The sequence below is a fragment of the Macaca mulatta genome, chromosome 7 (assembly GCF_049350105.2).
Source record: "Macaca mulatta isolate MMU2019108-1 chromosome 7, T2T-MMU8v2.0, whole genome shotgun sequence".
Lineage (NCBI taxonomy): Eukaryota > Metazoa > Chordata > Mammalia > Primates > Cercopithecidae > Macaca > Macaca mulatta.
The window spans coordinates 46794164-46816466 of NC_133412.1; the positions used below are offsets into that span (position 1 = coordinate 46794164).

General features: G+C 36.6%; 1 protein-coding gene across 5 annotated transcripts in view; it reads left to right on the forward strand.

Annotated features, from left to right (window-relative positions):
* GLCE (glucuronic acid epimerase) overlaps positions 1 to 22303 on the forward strand; it is a 121785-nt gene that overhangs the window by 34099 nt on the left and 65383 nt on the right. For 4 of the 5 annotated variants that reach the window (XM_077937741.1, XM_077937742.1, XM_077937745.1 and 1 more), the window contains 1 exon segment: positions 19571 to 19661. The exons of the other annotated variant lie outside the window; for it this stretch is intronic. The gene's annotated coding sequence lies outside the window, so the exon portion shown is untranslated. 5 annotated transcript variants of the gene reach the window in all.

The window sequence follows — 22303 nt, forward strand, 5'->3', positions numbered from 1 at the left end:
CTGCCTAGCATGTAGCAAAATTCCAATTTCCAAGAAGGAAAGCAGATGTTCAGAATATTGTTTGCATAAATACTTCAGGCATAGTAAACCACCCTTATTAGTTAGGGAATGTCAGGAACCCTTTTGAAATTCAAGTTCTTAGACACCAGCCAAGGCCTAACCTTACAAGTAGGCCTTTCTAAGGATAGCACTCCTGAGCCTGCTGTGTTACCTTTTTCCTGCATACTAGGTTGCCTTGTTTTTTCCTTTCTATACTTTGTAGATTTTATTTTATTGTCTTCTGACTCATATAGCTTCAAGGAGAAATCTGTGATGACTTATCTTTGCTCCAATGAAGGTAATGCACCTTTTTACCTCTGACTGCTTTAAATGTTTTTCTTTATCATTATTTTCAGCAATGTATGTGTGAATGTGTGTTTGTGTTTATCCTGCTAGGTATTGCTTGAACTTCTGGGAACTGTGGGTTTGTAGTTTTCAACAAAGTAGAAATTTCTATAGCTATTTTTTCCAATATTGCCTTACTCTTTTTGTTTTCATGCTTTCATTGTGGTTATCTTGATTGCTGACTTTGTTACAGAGGTCATTGCATCTTTATTTTTTGGAGGGGGTGTGTGTGTGTGTGTGTGTGTTTCTCTCTGTCTTCATTTTTGGATAGTTTTATTCCTATGTCTGCAATTTACTAATACTTTCTTTTGTAGTGGCTAATCTGCTACAAATCTTACATAGTAATATTTTTATTTCAAGTATTGTGTTTTTTATATGTAGAAGTTTTATTTGATTCTTTTATGTTTCTTTGTCTCCTCATTGTGTTTAGGTTGTCTCTTATGCTGCTGAGGAAACATTTATTATAGCTATTTTAATGTTCTCATCTCTTAATTTCATCATCTCTTTCATTTCTGGTTCTGTTAATATTGTGACTGTTTTATTGCTTCTTGATAGGTCTAATAGTTTTCTATTGAATGCTCATTATTTTGAATTTTATGTTATTTGCTGGATTTGGTTGCATTATTTTAAAGGATATTGGTCTTTTTTTCTAGTGTGCCACTGTTACTTACAGATAAGTTCGATCCTTTCAAGGCTTATCTTTATGCAGCTTTGGGGAGAATCTAGAGTAACCTTAAGGACTAATTTAACCTCACTTCTAATGCATGGTCCTTCTGGAGTCACTCATGGCTGCCCTGCTATTCAGCAAGATTTCACCATTTTGGGTAATACAAATTTTAACAATTCCTGGCCCTTTGTGAGCACTGACAGTTGTTTATCTTACAACTCCTGGTAATTTTCTATTTCTTAAGGTTGATTTTTTATTTTGCTCAGCCTCTACATGTGTAACTTGTGTTCAGCCAAAGATCCAGTAGGACTGCTGTGCATTTTTTGGGATCTCTTTCTGTGTTGATCTCTTCTCTCAGGCATCTGCCCACTCCCCCTCCCCCTGAATTCTAGCTGTTTTGGCCTCCCTGAACTCTGATATGTGTCTTTTCAATTCAACAATGTTGCTAGGTTCTTATGAGGTTACCTTTCCCTGTGCCATTGTTTGTAAATTACCTCCGGCAGAAGCTGAAGGGCCCTTTTATTATTGCCCTTTTAGGGCAACAGTCTGGTATCATAGACTTGTGCTGCCTTTGTTCAGTGCCAGCAAATAGTTTCCTCTATTTTGTCCAATTTCTAGTTGTTAGGGAGAAGAATATTTCCAGACCCTCTTTGTCCTTCATATTCAGAAGTGGAAATCGCCCTATAAACATTGCAGACTTTTCCATTTATACCATGAATGTTTCCCTTTTCTGAAGCAACTTTATCCTTGTAATGTGTGAAAATGTCAGTCCTCTACTTTTTTCTTATTATATTCAGAAGATAATAATGATGCATATGATCAGGATCTCAAACTTCAGATTTTGCTCAGATTTTGCTTCAAATTTTTGTATTCACAAAAATCTCCTATGCCATTGATGAACATCTAGGTATCACTGTGGATCTGGGCTACAAGGAGGGTGAGGCACGTAAGGTACAAAATTTAAGGAGACACTCACTCTCATTTGTCAATCCTGTACTTGTACTACCTGGAGAGTAAGTGTCTCCTTAAATTTTGTACCATAGATGCCTTGTTTATCTCAGTCTAGTGCAGGCTTTGCAGTGGATATTCCAGACTAAGATCACTTTTATTACCTGGGGCATTAGTCTCAAACCATGATTAACTAGATCACATATTTCTTTTGGAGTATGTGTAAGTCTTTTTTACCTTCATAGTTAAATTATTTAAACTTCTCTCTGACCATCTTTTTTTTTGCAGTTGTAATAAAGTCTGATGTAAAATGTCAGTTCCTTAGTATTGGCTGAGAAATGAGAGAAGAAAAGAAAAGAGTATTCAGGGTAGCAAATACTGTCCCACAAAGCCAAAACCATGTGTACTAAAGCCTTGCCTATTTTTAGTTTAGTCGGCCTTGGCGCTAGAAAACAGTGGCGCTCCCTACCTAGGCCAGATTCCATTAATTCCATGTGGGCTGTTGCCCACTGGGCATGCAGCTGTATTTGCAGTTTGAGAGTCCCAAGTAAGCCTGACTAGGCTTCAAATATGAATCTAGATTTATACTAAGAGGAATTTTAATATGGGTCAGGGACATGCAGTTGGTCTCTGATGGTGGGAAGAACAAAGTTTTTAATCTTACATAAAATATACTCTCTTTGAGGTCTTTGGTTCGTGACCCACTTTTGGATTGCCTTAGGGTGTTCTTGCAGCTGGAATGATAAAGGGATCTCTTTTCTCTCTTCTTAGAGTATTAAAGGAGACAGGAAGAAGTACACATGAAGTGATTCATGGAACCATTTGTTTATCTGAACCTGAGCTAAATCTTAGGAGAGAAGGATAAAAATAATTCATTCTTACTATTTTTAGTCCAGATTACCAGCATTTTTCAAATAGGGACGTAGGTATGGGTTGTGGCAGTAATAAACGGTGATTTTACCCAGAATGGCCTCTGTTAAATATCTTCCTTTGGCACTTGAAGTGGTATTTGGTATCAGTTTAATAGTTCAAAGGTTCTAAAACATTGATCTGGTGTGCAGAAAGTAGCCATTAATCTCATGTTACTACTGCTTTACTCAATTTTCTTTATTTTTTATTTTCTTGGGCTTCTCTTTTTTAAAAAATAAGAAGAGTAGCATATTTGTACCATCTGCAGAGCACTTTTATAATGGAATGGGTAAAAATCTCTAACCCAGAAGGAAGATGCTTACATAGTCAAGTCTTTGTAGATACATACAATGTACCTTGAATTACTGGGTGAGGTAATATGTTTTGAAAGAAAATACTGAACTTGGTATTGTGGCACTATTCACAATAGCAAAGACTTGGAATCAACCCAGATGTCCATCAGTGACAGACTGGATTAAGCAAATGTGGCACATATACACCATGGAATACTATGCAGCCATAAAAAAGGATGAGTTTATGTCCTTTGTAGGGACATGGATGCAGCTGGAAACCATCATTCTCAGCAAACTATCGCAAGAACAGAAAACCAAACACCGCATGTTCTCACTCATAGGTGGGAATTGAACAATGAGATCACTTGGACACAGGAAGGGGATCATCACACACCAGTTCCTATTGTGGGGAGGGGGTAGGGGAGAGGGATAGCGTTAGGAGATATACCTAATGTAAATGACGAGTTAATGGGTGCAGCACACCAACATGGCACATGTATACATATGTAACAAACTTGCACGTTGTGCACATGTACCCTAGAACTTAAAGTATAATAATAAAAAATAAAGAAAGAAAGAAAGAAAGAAAAAGAGAGGCACATGAAAAAAAAAAAAAGAAATTATGTAAGAGAGAACTTTCTCACCCCCAAAATAAATACCCCCCAAAAAAAATTATGAACTTGGATTCAAAAAAAGCTAATTATAGTCCAGGTTGAACTGCTTGTAGCTCTATGACCTTGAGCAGGCCAGTTAATCTCTTTGAGAGTCACTTTTTTCCATCTGCAAAGTATGTGTATGTATGTGGGAGGTGGGGGAGGATGTGATAAAATCTGCCTGCCTATATATTCATGTCAGTGTGAAGATCATAATAAAGATGTGAAAGCACTTGGGAAATGTGTAAAGAACATATACATACAAATGTAAAAATGATGTAAGTATTTTATCTCAGCGCAATCAAGTCTTGTTTTTATCTTTGGGACACTGTATATAGTTTCAGCTAAATTTTTTTTTAAATCACTGATAGCTTAGAAAAAGAGAAGTAAAAAGTGCGTATATTGGAAAATAGATGGAAAACACATCAAAGGTTAAAAATTACCTATGAAAGAATTGACAAAATCTCCTTAGAGTTTGTGTGTGTGTGTGTGTGTGTGTGTGTATGTATTAACAAAATTTGAAATTTTTACTTACCTTCTCTTTCACCTCTAGACTTTGAAAATCTGTATCAGATTTTGTGACATATTGTATGTGGATTTTCTACTTTAGATTATCCATGGAAAACTATTTTTAAAAATCAGTCTTGTTGCTTCTTGTTGTCTAAGACAATTCTGGATGTTTTCTCCTGATTAGTATGTTTTCAGTGGAATGCAAACTAATTTAATATAGCCCTGGTATGTATAATGAGGGTGTTAAATCTGTCAGGACATAAATCACAATGATTGAAATATGAATGTAATATTTCGGTACCTTTGAAACTATTAAATTACTCCCCTATATTACATGAGACCAGTGAGAGAATTCCCTTGGTTGGGTCATTCATTCATTAAACAAATATTAATACCATGCCTACTATTGCCAGGTACTGTTGTATCACATACAATAGTAAACAAAACAGACAAAAATTCCTGCCTCTGTGGAGGTTACATTCTAACTGAGAGGGAAACTGAAACTAACAGATGAAATATATACTTTATCAGCAAAATAAAGGAGAGAAAGGGGATGGGGGGAGTGTTGGAAGGCATGGGGATTGGAGGAGGGCAGGCCTGGGAAGGATTGTGACATTTGATTGAAGACCTAAAAGGAATCTATACAGATATCTCAGGAAAGAACATTCCTGTTCTAAGGTATAGCAAGGGTAACAGATTTGAGGAAAGTGTGTGCCTAGTGTGTTCAAGGAACAAGGAGGAGGCCAGTGTGACTGAAGTGCAGTGAGCATGGAGTATTAGGCTGGTGCAGACATAATTGCGGGTTTTGCGTTGTTGAAATTTGCTGTTTGATATTGGAATACATTCTTAAATAAATGTGGTTGTGTTATACGTCATTTTAATGTGCATTTCTCACTTTGTTTTGCTAATGACTTATTACTTGCTGTTTATTTTATATTTGTTTTAGACTATGGAAATGATGTTAGACAAAAAGCAAATTCGAGTGGTTTTCTTATTCAAGTTCAAAATGGGTCATAAAGCAGCAGAGACAGCTTGCAGTGTCAACAATGCATTTGGCCCAGGAATTGCTAACAAAGGTACAGTGCAGTGGTGGTTCAAGAAGTTTTGCAAAGGAGACAAGAGCCTTGAAGATGAGGAGTGTAGTGGCCGGCCATCGAAAGTTGGCAACGACCAGTTGAGAGCAATCATCGAAGCTGATCCTCTTACAGCAACACTAGAAGTTGCTGAAGAACTCAACATCGACCATCCTACGGTCATTCGGCATTCAAAGCACATTAGAAGGGTGTAAAAGCTTGGTAAGTGGGTGCCTCATGAGCTGACTGAAAATTAAAAAAATCGTCATTTTGAAGTATTGTCTTCTCTTACTTTGTGCAACAACAATGAACCATTTCTCGATCAGATTGTGACATGTGATGATAAGTGGATTTTATACGACAACCGGTGATGGCCAGCTCGGTGGTTGGACCGAGAAGAAGCTCCAGAGTACTTCCCAAAGCCAAACGTGTACCAAAAAAGTTCATGGTCACTGTTTGATGGTCTGCTGCCGATCTGATCCACTACAGCTTTCTGAGTTCCAGCGAAACTATTACATCTGAGAAGTATGCTCAGTAAATAAATGAGATGCATGGAAAACTGCAATGCCTGCAGCCAGCATTGATCAACATAAAGGTCCCAATCCTTCTCCATGACAATGCGTCACACAACCAACGCTTCAAATATTGAATGAATTGGGCTACAAAGTTTTGCCTCATCCACCATATTCACCTTCTCACCAACTGACTACCACTTCTTCAAGCATCTCAGCAACTTTTTGCAGGGAAAATGTTTCCACAACCAGAATGCAGAAAAAGCTTTCCACGAGTTTATTGAATCCCAGAGCACGCATTTTTACACCACAGGAAGAAATAAACTTATTTCTCATTGGCAAAAGTGTGTTGATTGTAATGTTACCTATTTTGATTAATAAAGATGAGTTTGAGCCTAGTTATAATGTAATGATTTAAAATTCACGGTCCAAAACTGCAGTTACTTTTGCGCCAACCTAATAAGATTAAAACCAGTAGAGTTGGGTATTTTGAGAGCCGTGTATTTCAAGGATGGAATTATTGTTTGTGTCAGCTCTGCTCACAGGTAAAATAAGAGGAAGTCAGAGAATCGATTGTTGTGTTTAGCAATGTGGAAGACATTGGTGACCTTAAATAAGGGCAAGTTGGTAGACAGATGGGATGAAAAGCTTGGTTGGTATGGATTCAGGAGAAAATGGGAGATGTGGAGACAGTGAGTATAGACAACACTTTTGAGTTTTATTGTAAAGGAGGAACTATGCACATTTGGTGTGTAGAGTTAAGAGAGTGGGCTTTAAAACATTTTTTGGTTCTATATTTAGTGTGATAGGAATAATCCAGTAGAGACGGAATATTTGACAATGCAGTAGAAGGAAGAGATAATTGCTGCATCAGTTTTCTTGAAGGGTGGGAAATAATTGGGATTACCTTTAGTTTTCCAAAGTGACGATTATATTTACTTTTGTGTATAACTCACATTCTTCCCTTTTAAAGAACATCAGTGCCTGAGCCTTTTTATATACAAATCCTTTCTTATGTCTGTACCTTACCCCTCACATGTATACTTTTTTCTTTTTTTAAAAAAAAAACCCTGCATGTGGCATTCAAACACATGTATACTTTTATCAGAGCCCCTAAAATGCTTTATTACATTTATTTACATGTCTCACCCATTACTGGATTGTTGATACCTTGATCTATCTTATGACTCAACTATTGATTCTTTGACTGCAGTGTTTTTATTCATTGCTACATGCCTATATTAGTTACCTATTGTTGCATAACAAATTATTTTAAAACATACCCACTCAAAACACACATTTATTATATTGCAGTGAGTCAGGAATCCAGGAACAGCCTAGGCGGTGGGTCTCTTACAAGGTTATGAACCAGTGTGTTGACAGGGCCTGAAGTCTCATCAGAAATCTGGATGTGGAAGGATCCATTTTCTGTGTCACTCATAAGACATGTTTCATTTCAGGCCGGGCGCGGTGGCTCAAGCCTGTAATCCCAGCACTTTGGGAGGCCGAGACGGGTGGATCACGAGGTCAGGAGATCGAGACCATCCTGCCTAACACACTGAAACCCCGTCTCTACTAAAAAATACAAAAAACTAGCCGGGCGAGGTGGCGGGCGCCTGTAGTCCCAGCTACTCGGGAGGCTGAGGCAGGAGAATGGCGTAAACCCGGGAGGCGGAGCTTGCAGTGAGCCGAGATCACGCCACTGCACTCCAGCCTGGGCGACAGAGCGAGACTCCGTCTCAAAAAAAAAAAAAAAAAAAAAGACATGTTTCATTTCTTCTCAGGCTGTTGGCCAGAGGTCTCCCTTGGACTCATGCCAAATGGACCCATAGAGCATCTCACAATATGGCAGTTGACTTAGAGCAAACAAGCAAGAGGGCAAGAAAAAGTGCCAGCAACAGAGAGTCCTAGCAAGAAGGACATCACAATTTTTATAACCTAATCACAGAAGTGACATCCATCACTGTTGCCATATTTTCTTTATTTTTTTAAATTGAGACGGAGTCTTACTATATTGCCCAGGCTAGTCTTGAACTCCTGGGCTCAAGTGATCCTCCTGCCTCGGCCTCCCAAAGTCTTGGGATTACAGGCATGAACTACCATGCCTGGCCAATATTTTCTTCTTCATAAGCAAGTTACTAGGTCTAGCCCACACTTAAAGAGGGTTATAAAACATGCGAGTATCAGAAGGCGGGGATCACTGCAGGGACGTATTAGAAGTCTGCCACCCTGTCCCCAAACTCTGGAACTACAAAAATGCTTAATTTGTTGGATGAATTAACCTTTTTCCAAGCACCCTCATGACTGGTAGTGTACATTTGTAAGAGGACTGGTCACGGGTAAGAATTCGGTTTGAGACTGTATACAGAATAACTTGATACTCAGGGATTATTTCAACTGTTTCTTGTTTCTTAATGATTTGCTTTTATGAAACAATGTTAATGAAAAGTTCAGGTCATTTTGTATCTTCAGGAGCTAAGCAAAACCAGGAATGCTATTCAAGAAAATCATAATACATGCAGTATATTTTAATAGGAATTCTAGAAATAATCTGATAGCAAGCTGCATTTTGAGATAATTCAAGCTTCCAGTCATTCCTAACTTATACCCTTGTATGACATGGGTGAGTATAAGGATATATAAAAAGCTGTGCAATTGAAATGTAGTTGAATGTGATCTCTACTATAAAATAATCTTTATAAAAGTAATATTTTAACAGGTAGGAATAAGCATTATCAGATCATGGATTTCAATTTTTTTGCATAGTTTAAATGTTGAGGTGATTTAATCTTTTGAAGAAAACTAAGGAATCTCATCCTACACTTATAAAATGTTAAGATATTAGAAATAACTTGTCCAATCCTATATTTTTATAGATGAGGAAATGGCTACCCAGTGACGTACCCAAGCTTTCTGGTGGCACAGTCAGTGGCAGATCCCAGGCCTCCTGACTCCATTCAGTGCACTGTACCATGCCTTAAACCATACTGGAGCCACTTGGGGAGTTTAAAAACTTTTGTCCTTGTCTTATCCCCAGACCTTCTGATTTAATTGGTGTGGGTTGGAACTTGGTCATTAGAAGTTTTAAACACTCCCCAGGTGATTCAATGTGCATCATAATCTGGGAACCTCTACTCCACAGAGAATTAGTGTGCTAAAGGCATTGGAACTAGAGTGAAATCAGTAGTACAGACTTCTATCCATTATGATTCCTCAATCACTTATTTGGTTGGGTTTTATCAGAGTAGTAAGAAAAATTTTTACATTGAGAAATAATTAAGATATATGCTGAGCAAAAACTTTCTTAATAAAACTGGCCTTTCACTAGTATCTTGTGAGATAGCCCGTGACAAAATTTTTCCTAATCACGAAATAGGAGAACAATTTTTTGACACTAATCAGGCAAGGAGAAAGTTTTCTGCCATCTGTGTTGTGGCATGCTCTGCTGTTGTTTTAACTAGATAAAATTCTAATTACTGTTAAACAGATTGTTTATGAGGTTGTTTTTAATAATTTAGAGCAAGTGTATAAATATAAAGAGGCAAAGAAATGGTTCCAGATTTAAAAACAAAATACATCTTCTTTAAATCAGAATTTGACACACTGGGTTGTATAATAAACACATTTCAGTGTGGGTCCTTGGTACTGCAGCGTTGCAAGGAATATGAAATTTGCAGTTTGGTTATAACTATTCTGTTGTGTCATTTTATACTTTTGGATATAAAGCTGACCAAACATTCTAACTAGAAAATACTAATTCATGATTGATAAGTGGCATTTTGTTTCTACATATTGTTCTTTTAAACAAGGTCTTTCCTTGATAATGACAGATGCAGAGAATATGAAATAGAAGAGGTAAGAATAGGAGATTATGATCAGATCAAAGCATTTCAGAAAGTTAAATCTTTTATCTAACCAGTATCAGGGTGTTGACAAGAAAAGCTATATATTTGGGTTGCTAGAGTAGAAGCGAGAAGGGGCATATTAGTTTTCTATTGCTACCATCATAAATCAATAAACTTGGTAGCTTAAACAGAAATTTTTTTTTTTTTTTTTTTTTTTGAGACGGAGTCTCGCTCTGTCGCCCAGGCTGAAGTGGCCGGATCTCAGCTCACTGCAAGCTCCGCCTCCCGGGTTTTCGCCATTCTCCTGTCGCAGCCTCCCGAGTAGCTGGGACTACAGGCGCCCGCCACCTCGCCCGGCTAGTTTTTTGTATTTTTTAGTAAAGACGGGGTTTCACCATGTTAGCCAGGATGGTCTGGATCTCCTGACCTCGTGATCCGCCGTCTTGGCCTCCCAAAGTGCTGGGATTACAGGCTTGAGCCACCGCGCCCGGCCAACAGAAAATTTTTTAATCTTACAGTTCTGTGAATCAGTAAGCCAATCCAGGTCTCAATGGGTTAAAATAAAAATTTCAGCATGGCTGTGTTCCTTTCTGGAGGCTGTAGGGCAAGATCAGTTTCCTTTCTTATTCGGGGTTTTGGTAGAATTCACTTCCTTGTGGTTGTAGCACTGGGATCCTTGTGGTTGTAGCATTTGTCTTGATCAGAGCCCTTTCTAGCACCTACATTCCACCCTCATTCCCTGGCATGTGGCCCTCCGTCATCTTCAAAGCCAGTAACAAAGATCAAGTCCCTCTCAAGCTTCCAATATCTCCTTCTCCTTTGATTTAAACTCTCTGATCCACCTTCTGACTTCCTCTTCCACTTTAAAAGCGTCATGTGATGAGATTGGGCCTACTTGGATAACACAGGGTAATCTCTCCCATCTCAAGTTCCTTATCCTTAATTACAACTGCAAGTCCCTTTTGCCCTGTAAGGTAACTTAGGTTCCAGTGCTTAAGGGCACAGGTATCTTTGGAGGGCCGCCTGTCAGAGAGAGCTAGATCACTGGAGTCAAGGAAGCCAAGTGTCAGTATTGACATAGCTGTTGAAAGTCTTCATTTATACAACAAAAATTGTTTTAGTGCTTGCTATGTCTAGTCATTGTAGTAGGCACTGGGGCTATTGTGGTAAACAAGACAGACATAGTATCTGCCATTGCGTGTCTAGCAGTGTACTTATAAAAACAAGCAAAACATATAGCATTTCTTTATAAATAATTCTTCATGTATTCCATATTTATGTAAGCTCTTTGAAAGCCAGTACAAGTGTTCTTTGTTTTGGCCCTTTCCTCATCCCGTCACTACAATAGTGTTTTACATACTAGATGCTTAACAGATATTGCTAACAAAGGCTTACTTTGTTTTTTCTTTGCATTGAGTTAGGAACCCCATTTATCTCTCTGTTTTTCTATTTTCTGCTTCAAAAGCAGTGAGGAATTTTGAGTTCAAAAATCTAGACTTAGAGGACAATTTAAGATTTAATCAGATACCCACTGAGGAATTTTTAAAAAGGCCTTAAGAGTGACCATGCACTCCATTTTGCTTTCTTGCTAAAGACTCTAAAGTGCTAAAGGCAGCTATGTTTTGCTTTTTCCTCCTCCTCCTCCTATTATTATTATTACTATTATTTTTGAGAAAGTGTCTGGCTCTGTCACCCAGGCTGGAGTGCATTGGTATGAGCACAGGCTCACTGTAGCCTTGACCTCCTTGGCTCAAACAGTCTTCCTACTTCAGCCTCCCAACTAGCTGGGACTACAGGCACACTGTACCACATCTGGCTAGTTTTTAAATCTTCTGTAGAGATGGAGTCTCACTATATTGCCCAGGCTGGTCTTGAGCTCCCGGGCTCAAACTATCCTTTCACTTTGGCCTCCTAAAATGATGGGATTACAGGCATGAACCATGCTTCCCAGCCTTGCTTTCACCTCCTAGATTCAACAGTCAGAGAGTACTTCCCAATTAAAAAAAAAAAAAAAAAATCAGCAGTTGCTTTAAACCAGTATTCACCTATAGTGAAGAACTGCCAACTCAGAAGCAAATGAAAATAAATTTCTCAGTATGGCTTTTGTGAGATAGATAGACTTTTAAAATAATGGCAGAGATTTACTATTGTTCACTGCTCTTAGAGCTTCTATCTTCCTCATATACAGTTCTTCCACTGTGTGCCGAGTGTGGGTCTACTCTTCATGGAAAAACTGCAGTATTCTTACCAATTTTTTTTTTTTTTTTTTTTTTTTGAGACGGAGTCTCGCTCTGTCGCCCAGCCCAGGCTGGAGTGCAGTGGCGCGATCTCGGCTCACTGCAAGCTCCGCCTCCCGGGTTCACGCCATTCTCCTGCCTCAGCCTCCCGAGTAGCTGGGACTACAGGCGCCCACAACCGCGCCCGGCTAATTTTTTGTAATTTTTAGTAGAGACGGGGTTTCACCGTGGTCTCGATCTCCTGACCTTGTGATCCGCCCGCCTCGGCCTCCCAAAGTGCTGGGATTACAGGCGTGAGCCACCGCGCCCGGCCCTCTTACCAATTGTTAAATGCCTTCTAAAGACAGTTATTCGTAGTTTTCTTAGTGATAGTCGTGGTTACAATTCTGTATCATGTAGTTTCCCAGTGTAGCAATAGGGAACTTTACTAATGGTGGATTGGAGTAAGCATAGGTATATGAGATTTATAGACTACACAGGCATTTATTTCAAACTTCGCCATCATAGAACTTTTTATCAGAACTATTAGCAAGTGGCTAAATATACTTGCAACACAGGTTTGGGCTACAGAGTGTAAATGTCACATGAGGCCTTCTTAATTTCAGTACATACCAAGTTCTCCATCCCAAATCCCTTCTTGATTCTTTGACAATTTAACATTATTTATGGATAATTTCTTATTCTGACCTTTTATGTTTCTAAACAAATAGCCTAAATATATTTTATATAAAACTTCATTTCTGAAAGAACTTTTGGAATGAGTGGAAAGTTCATTTGATTTGCTTAAGTATAGAGATGGCTATTGTTATATTTAAGTTTGGATGATATTAATTTGGGTGAAGGAAAGTAGTAGCTACTTTTATAGAGATAGGTGGTTTAATGTACTATAATCTTTAAAATGTTACTAGGTAATGTTGATTTCTGTGAACTTAGCATTTCAGTGGCTAGTAAGGTAAAGCATCATGTTGGGTTTAGTTCATATGTAAAAATTCTTATTGGCAACTTTTGAAGAGAGCTGGAAGTTTAACTGTAAATAGTGTAATACTAATTAACTGAAGTTTTCTTGATTATTTGAAAAAGACAGGGGAAAAAACTCCTGTGTCGATGGACATTAAATATAGTAGTGACTTAAACACGTGCAATGCTAGAGAGAGAAGAGGCAGGAAATTTACTGACCTATTGAAACTTTTGACAGGTGCAGTGCATCTTTGGAAGTCAGATTTTGATTATTATTAATAAAACAGCCTTCGTTTAGTAAGTTGAACATCGAGTGAGAAGATTACATGGAGCAGTAAGCATACAGATCTGCAATAGGTACTCCATTCAGTGGGTTTTAATGGGTGTCAAAACTAAACTGACCTTAGTGAATTATAGCTACTGCACGCACATGGTTTCAGTTAGAAAGGATGTGGTACCAGGTAATGTCATCAGTTTTTCCAAATGTATTCCTGGGGAAAATAACCTAAATTCTTGAAGCAGATCATTTAACTTATAATTGGATGTAATATTATGAGAACAAAAGGCCTTAAGGCAAAAACTGTTCCTTATAGAGGCTTTTTGTTTTTCATTTGAAATTAGTGCAATTGCTGATCGGCGTTTTTAAAAAAACTCATGTTCTTTTAAATATAATAATCTGAAGGTGTCGCTGAATTTAGTAGCACAACTGAGAACAACAGTATCCTTAAAAACAAATAATCGAGTTTAGGTTAATTGGAAATAGTTGGCTAAATATGACTTTTAAAAATAATACCTAAAGTACATGTAGGAACCAGATAGATTAAATAACATGATAAAAATGTTCAGAAGAGGTAGTACCTTTATACTTAGTTTTTAAAAATTTAAATTCCTGTACTATGTAGATTTTAATGTTTTGTGACCACATGCATGTATAGTATAGTAATAATTCACTGTAAGCTTGTAGTGTACTGTATTAGTTGAAGTACGATAAAGAAATTCTTGCAGAAGAGTAGAATTACTTCTGAAATACTGTGTTTTCCAGCTTGCATTCCTCATCCTACTTATTCAAATAAAGCGATTATTTTCTCCCCGATAAAAAAGGTAGAAACAAATGATTGTTTTACTTTTTTTTTTTTTTTTTTGAGATGGAATCTCACTCTGTCACCCAGGCTGGAGTGCAGTGGTGTGATCTCGGCTCACTGCAACCTCTGTCTCCGGGGCTTAAGTGATTCTTGTGACTCAGCCTCCTGAGTAGCTGGGATTACAGGCGCGTGCCACCACACCCAGCTAGATTTTTTGTATTTTTGGTAGAGACAGGGTTTCACCATGTTGGCCAGGCTGGTCTCAAACTCCTGACCTCAGGTGATCCACCCACCTTGGCCTCCCAAAGTCCTGGGATTACAAGCATGAGCCACCTTGCCTGGTCTGTTTTACTTTTTATTTTCAGAATGCTTATTATGCAGTGGAAGTAGAATTAATCACATTCCTCTCCCTGACCAATAATGTGGAATTCTCTACTGACTGTAAATCAGTATTTTTTTTAAATCTTTAATGAAAGTTCTTTTATGATACCACTAAGCAGATGTCAGAATTTACTTTTCAATTAGGTGGGATAGTGGTGATGAGCAGATTAGACTCCTTTGCAGATGATACATTGCTTAAGGGAACTGACATTTAGACCATTGATCCCTCTAGTGATTTACATGTCAGGACTGAGCTATTTGTCACTTGCTCTGTCTTAAAAGTAGGCAGAATAAACAAGAGGATTTTTGCAGACTATAAGATCCAAACTAAATAATCCTGAAAAGGCCTTTATAATTTAAAAGTCTGTTAAGTATCATAAATTTTATTTTTTTAAATGAACATGCAGTAAAACTTTTTCTGTGTATAGTTGATACTAACTACTAACTACTAACCGAACTCCAGATTCCAAACTGAGATTTTGCCAGTTTTTCCACTGGTCTCCTCTTCTCAAATCTATTCCAGGATTACATGATACATTTGTCATCTCTCCCTAAATCTCCTGTAGTCTATGACAGTTTCTCTACCTTTCTTTGTTTTTCATAAACTTGATAGTTCTGAGTACTAGTACCAGTCAGATATTTTGCAGTGTCTCTCAATTTGTGTTTGTCTGATGCTTTTCTTGTGATTAGACAGAGGTGATGAGTTTTAGGAAAGAATACACAGAGGGAAATGCCGTTTTCCTCACATCTTATCAAAGTGCATGATGACAGCATTACTTGGCTAAGGCACTGTTTATCAGATTTCCTCACTGTAAAGTTGGTATTTTTGTCTTTTTGTATTATATTCTTTAGAGATGAGTTGCTAATTTCAGCCCACAATCAAAAGGGTGGGATATTGTTTCATCTTATGGATAGGGTATATCTATATGTTATTAAGGTTTCTTCTATAAGTAAGCCTTTGTCCCTTCTCTTCCATTTGTTTATTCAGTCATTTATATCAATATGTATACTTATTTTATACATTGGCTTATAATTCAATACTATGTTATTTTGTTGCTAAAATTGTTCCAGTGTTGGTCCCTGTATTCCTTTGACATGTCCCATCCTTTTCTTTTTTGAATACTTCCTTTATTTATGGTACTACAAGATACTCCAGGCTTATCATATATTTTCTCTGCCCTACCCCTAGAATCAGCCATTTCCACTTAGGAGCTCTGGTTTCTTGTATTGGAGAATTGTACTTAGATCCTTTGTCTCTCTGGGTACTGGATATACTTGTTGATACAGAGGTATCACCATTTCAAGGCCTTCTCAGAGAATAGAGCTAGGAAATAATACATTCGTATATTAATCATGTGTTTATGTACATCTATAATTGTTTCTGTACCTATCTATTTGTATTATATATTATGCTGTATATATAAAATATATTAAGTTCATACTGATGTCTGTGACTAATCCAGTACCACAGGGTTCATTCCAGGCTTCCCCACTTTGCTTCTGTAACTTTCCTTTCTAACAGAAACCTGGCCTTGATCATCCGTTTACTTATTTGTTCCATCTCATTAAAGCAAGTTCACAATTGTTAACCAGTACCCCTGTGAGAAATAAATTTACCCTACCCCCTTTAGCTGGGTTATTCCATTTGTTTATAATACACTCAGATTCATTTGTCGTGGACTGTATTCTATCTTAAAATTCCCCCAGCATCTTAGTTGATTTTTTAAAATTTGCATACATTAAAGTTCAGTCTTTGTGATGTGCAGTTCTGTGGGTTTAGACAAATGCACAATGTCATGTATACACCACCTCAGTGTCATACAGAACGACCTCATCACACTAAAAAATTTTTCCATGCATTCCCCTTTGTAGTCAGCCACTACTCCATACCCCAGCTCCTCTCCTGACAACCAAAATCTCCTATAGTTTTGCATTTTCCATTGTGTCATCTGAATGCAGTCATATAATAACATTGTTTTTGGATCTGACTTCTTTCATTTAGAAAAATACATTTAAGGTTTATTCATATTATTTCATGCATCAAATACTTCGTTCCTTTTCATTTCTGCATAGTATTCTATTGTATAGGAATACCACAGTTTGTTTATCAATTCACCTGGACATTTTAGTTGCTTCCAGGTTTTGGTGGTTATGAATAAAGCTCCATTAAATATTGGTGTGCAGGTTTTTGTCTGAATACAAGTTTTCAGTTCAGTTTAGTAAGTATCTAGGAGTTTGATTGCTGTGTCATATGATACGTGTATACTGTATCAGAAGCTGCCAAACTGTCTTTCAAGTGGTTGTGCCATTTTTTATTTCCACCAGCAATGAATGAGAGTTCCTATTGCTCATATCTTTAACAGCATTTGGAATTACCAGGTTTGTTTTGTTTTGTTTTTGGTTTTTAAGCTATTCTAATCATGTGCTTTTGCTTATGTTTAAATTACATTGTTTTCTTACTGTTTAGTTTTGAGTGTTCTATATATTTGTTGGACAGAGGTCCTTTGCTCCATAAGTGATTTGCAGGTATTATCTCCCTGTCAGTAGCTTGTCCTTTTTTTTTTTTTTTTTTTTTTTTTTTGAGACGGAGTCTCGCTCTGTCGCCCAGGCTGGAGTGCAGTGGCCGGATCTCAGCTCACTGCAAGCTCCGCCTCCCGGGTTCGGGCCATTCTCCTGTCTCAGCCTCCTGAGTAGCTGGGACTACAGGCGCCCGCCACCTCGCCCGGCTAGTTTTTTGTATTTTTTAGTAGAGATGGGGTTTCACCGTGTTAGCCAGGATGGTCTCGATCTCCTGACCTAGTGATCCGCCCGTCTCGGCCTCCCAAAGTGCTGGGATTACAGGCTTGAGCCACCGCGCCCGGCCAGTAGCTTGTTCTTATGTTATCTTGAAGATACCTTTCCAGAGCATAAATGTTTAATTTTGGTGAAGTCCAATTTATAACTTTTAATGTTATGGATTATGTTTTTGGTGTCATATCTAAGAACTCTGCTTAACTTCAGGTAACAAAGATTTTATTCTTCTTTGTCATTTTTTGGGTACAAGTTTTACAGTTTTATATTTTACATTTAAGTTTATTTTGAGTTAATTTTTGTATAACATGAGGGTTTAGGTGAAATTTTATTTTTTTCTTTGCATGTGGATGCACAATTGTTCCAACACCATTTGTTGAAAAGACAATCCTTTCCTCATTGTATGCCTTTGAACCTTTGACAAAAATCAGTTGACCCTGTTTGTGTGGATATATTTGTGAACACTCTATTCTTTTCCATTGATTGATGGATCTCTTCCTTCAGCAATATCACATTGTCTTGGTAAGTAGCTTGAAGCCTTAAAATTAGGTAGTATAATTCCTTCAACTTTATTTCTTTTAAAAATAGTTTTGTTTTCTCTAGTTCTTTTGCCTTTCCATAATAATCTTAGAATCAGCTTGTCTATAACTACAAAAAATCCTGGAATTTTGATTGGAGTTGCATTAAATTTCTAGACCAGTTTGGGGAGAATTGACATCTTTATGAAGTTGAGCTTTCTGATCTATGAACGCTGGGTATCTTTCTGCTTACTCAGATTTTCCTGATGCATGCATCAGCATTTTGTTGTTGTTAGCATATAGCTCTTGTACATGTTCTAATGGTTTGTACTCAACTATTTGGTTTTTATGGACCTATTTTGAATTGCATTATTTTTAAATTTGAGGGTTCCAAATTGTTCATTGTTAATGTACAGAAATGTGATTGATGTTGACCTTTTTTCCCCAATCTTTGTCTCTGTTCAGATTGGATCATTTTTATTCATCTGTAGTAAGTTCACTGACTTTTTCTTCTGTCATCTTCATTTGGCTATTGAGCTCATTTAGTGAGTTTTTTATTTTGGTTATTGGTATTTATCCACTTCTAAAATTTCCATTTGGTTCTTCTTTTAATCTTCTGGTTTTTTTTTTTTTTTTTTTTCTGAGTTTATCCCTTTGTATCAAGAATGTTTGCACTCACTTGTTAAAGCATTCTATAATAATGGCTCTAAATATCTTTAATATCTCAGATAATTTCAACATCTTTGTTTTCTTGATGTTGGTATTTTTCCTGTGCAAGTTGAGTTTTTTTGATTCCTTGTATACCTAGTAATTTTGGATTGTATCCTGGATGTTTGACTATTATGTTAGGAGACATTGGATCTTGTTTAAATACTATGCAGAATGTTGATATATTTGTTTTAGTAGGCAGTCAACCCAGTTAGATTCACACTGCAAATTTCTGTGGGTTGTAGTTACAGCATCAGTTTGATTTTGAAAGCTTTTGCCATATTACTTGGTTCTGTCCCACCTGTGTACCACCTATTGCCAGTCTGGAACTTGAGGGGTGGTCTGTTCCATAATTCGCAAAGTCTATGTATGTTTGTTTGGGTCAGATGCATGCATATGCCACTCGAGGGTGAGTCCAGGAGTTCATAAAACAACTTTGAGGTGTTGCTCTCCCATGTTCCTTGTCTGTGATCTTCCAGTAATTTCTAATTCTGCGTGGCTTCCCTTTTCTAACCACAAAGTGGGTCTTTATTCCTCTTTAATGTTCACTCTCTGCAACTGTGCCCATATTCAGGGCCAAGTGGCAGGAGGACAGAGAGAGAAGCAAAAGGGATTCACCACATCCTCTTGGGACCACAGCTGCTGTGATCAGAGAGGTAGATTACCTCTCTCAGAGTTTTAGTTCATAATAACCTCCATTGCCACGGCTGCTACAGCTGTGATGGGTGGCTGGGCTTGAGAGAGTAAAGAGAGAAAAAAAAAGGGGGAATTGCACACTTTCTTGTGAGTCTTAGGAGACCCCTTTCCCTCTCCTCGAGCCAGAGGTAGAGGGGTTCTCCTGAAGCTTTCCATTTGGGCTGTATTATGTTCAGTCTGGATGAAAGCAGAGGGGGAAATAAATGGTAAACCTGTGGTTGCTTCAGTGGTACATCAAATTCTGGTTGTCTTAATCTGCCTGCTACTGTTACTTTTCAAAGTTCCCTAGTAGTTGTTCCGTGCATTCTGTTCAAGTCTTATAGCTACATTAACTTACTGGCATGTGATTACCCTATCTTATCTGGAACTGGAAGCTGACTTAAGGTTTTCAATTTTTGTTTCTCTAGGAATTTGACAAGAAACTGAAGTTTTGATTCAGATACATTTTGAATTGAAACCAGAGATGTACTAGAGTTTAGATTCTTTCATTTGATTAAGGTAAGATTGTTTGATAAAATTTAATCATACCCTTACTGTGTATGCATTTTTAGACTTATATTTTAATGTGTATTTTATTAACACATTTAAATTTCCCAGTCTTATCTGAGATTCTGACCTCAGGAAATATTTTCATGGTTTCTTTACCACTTATATAGCTAATGTTCCTTGTAACAACTACTAGATTCAAGGGAAACATGATTATACATTCGCTGGAAGTGTTATATACTGATATCAAATCTGTTTGCCTAGAGCAGGAGTCAGCAAACTATGGCCTACCTATTTTGGTAAATAAAGTTTTATTGGAACACAGCCACACCCACTTAATACATATTGTGTGTGGCCATCTTAGCACTACATTGGCAGCGTTTTTAGTTGGAACAGTGTCTGTATGGCCCAGAAGCCTAAAATCTAGTCCTTTTAGGAAAGTTTGCCAACCCTTGGCTTAGAAAACTGAAGCAGGGTATCTTATTATGCTATGTAATTATAATACATGAAATGGTAGTATGCTATGTAATTATGATACATGAAATGGTAGCTAACTGATTTTAGTTGTCAGTAAGACTTGTTGTATGAAAACTTATTAGAGATTTAAATATGCATATAAGTATATGTGCAGATACAAGAACTCTAATTTCTTGAAGTGAAGGGTCTGTATTATTTCTTAGAGGAGGTGCTACTTTTCTGAAGTAATTGATTTTTAAAATAAGACTTAATGTTGTTAGCAGTTAAATACTAAGTGCTTATTTTTTAAGTAGAAGCCTTCATTTTGCTTAGATTTTCAAAAATAAAAGTTTATATGACAAAGGTCAAGCTTGTTCCCATTCTAAAAACTATTCACACAAATGTATTTAATTATATTTGTCTCTACTACTAAATTTAAACTGAACAAATAATATTTTGAGAGTGATGATTGTGTATTTTTAATATCTGTTCCAGTAATGCAAGTGGTTTAGCTTATATAAACTTAAATGAAAACATGGGTAATATAAAACTACATTTAGTGGCTAAAGTTGGAGTTACGTTTCTCTCTCATATTTAAATGGAAATGCTTACACTTGTTTGTGATTCCTAAAATTATTAGTGTTTAAATAAACATAAGATAGAAGGAGAAAATAAAATTGGAGCCTAGAAAGTCTATAAAATCTTTGCTACACTCCTCAGGAATTTCTTGGCTGAAGAAAAGAAACATATATTTTAAAACCATGCCATATTAAATTAGAATTTCCAACCAATATCATAAAGGAATTTCTCTGTTCAGGGCACCAAAATTAGAAACAAATTATATTTGCTATTTTCCATGTAATTTTAACAAAATAAAGTAAGCTTCTAAAATCTTCATCTCATAAAGAACTATTATTTGATTTGAAAATAGCCTCTTTTATATCTTGCCTAACTGAAATATATTTGGTTTCCTAATAGACTTGTGTGAGGTATCTTTGCTTGCATTTTTATAAAGCCAATTTAAAACTTTTAAAATTTACTTTTTAAAGGAAGGAATCTGGAAACTTATCAGAAAGAAAATACTTTGCATCTTTTTGTGCCATCACACATTTTATATTTAAATCAGTGTGGATTTAGAATTTGAGTGCGTATACATTTGAATTATGAAAGGTGATAAAATTAAACTGCAGAAGGGATGGAAATCTTGATAGCTTTAATATGTTAATGAGGCCACCTTAGCATTGTGTGTGTTTAGCTGTGGAGAGTATCTGATTTGTAAACTAGGACTTATGAATAAAATAATCAATTTCTTATGAATAAGTAAAACTTCCTTTTAAATGATGGATAATATAAGAAGGTAATGCTAACACTTTTTGCATCTATTAAAATCATATCTTAAGACATCTTTTTTTAATTTCCCTGATTTATATTCTAGTTGTGGTACTTAAAAGTAAAACAAGGGGAAATAAATTCATAGGAAAGTTTATACTTTGATTTTCCCTTTCATATAATCTTAGATTACTTAGATTTTTCTAACTCAGCATAAAAGATTTCATTATAAAAATCAAATACTGAGTCATTGCCAATTTAATAGTATCATTGAAATTAAATATGTGTACTTTAAAGACAGGCATAGAATTTTTTCTTTAAATTGAATATACTGCTTATCTCTTAAAGTATATGTGGCTAAATAAGAAAGGGCCTGAATGGACTTGGTTTGGAATTTTCTCTGTTCATGTCTTTGAAGGTATTCAGACTGAAAGAGAATGTCAGCTTTTTAACTTCATAAAACCTGATCCATATTACCGCATAGCTGTTAGTTACAGTAGCTATTTGCAATGTTGAATTTTTGTGATGAGTATTTTTACTGCTAACGATGTGGACATGGGTATTATTTTCATATAACTGTCACGGCAGTAAAGAAACTAGTTTGGAAGTAAACCTCCAAGATTTATCCTCGTAGGAGACAATGTTAAAAATCTTATTTTAATATACCACTATGGGGTTTTCTTTAAAATGTTAAATAATGTTTTTGAATAATTTGGTTTTTGTAGCCATTTTATCTTCTACCAAATAAGTTTTTTAAAAAATCAATTTTATCCACATAATTTGCTGTCAAGAAAGGTGTACTGCATTTGAAGGAGAGGAATAAAGTCTCTTTTTCTCTTTTTTAAGGCTCTTGAAAAAAAAATTATTTT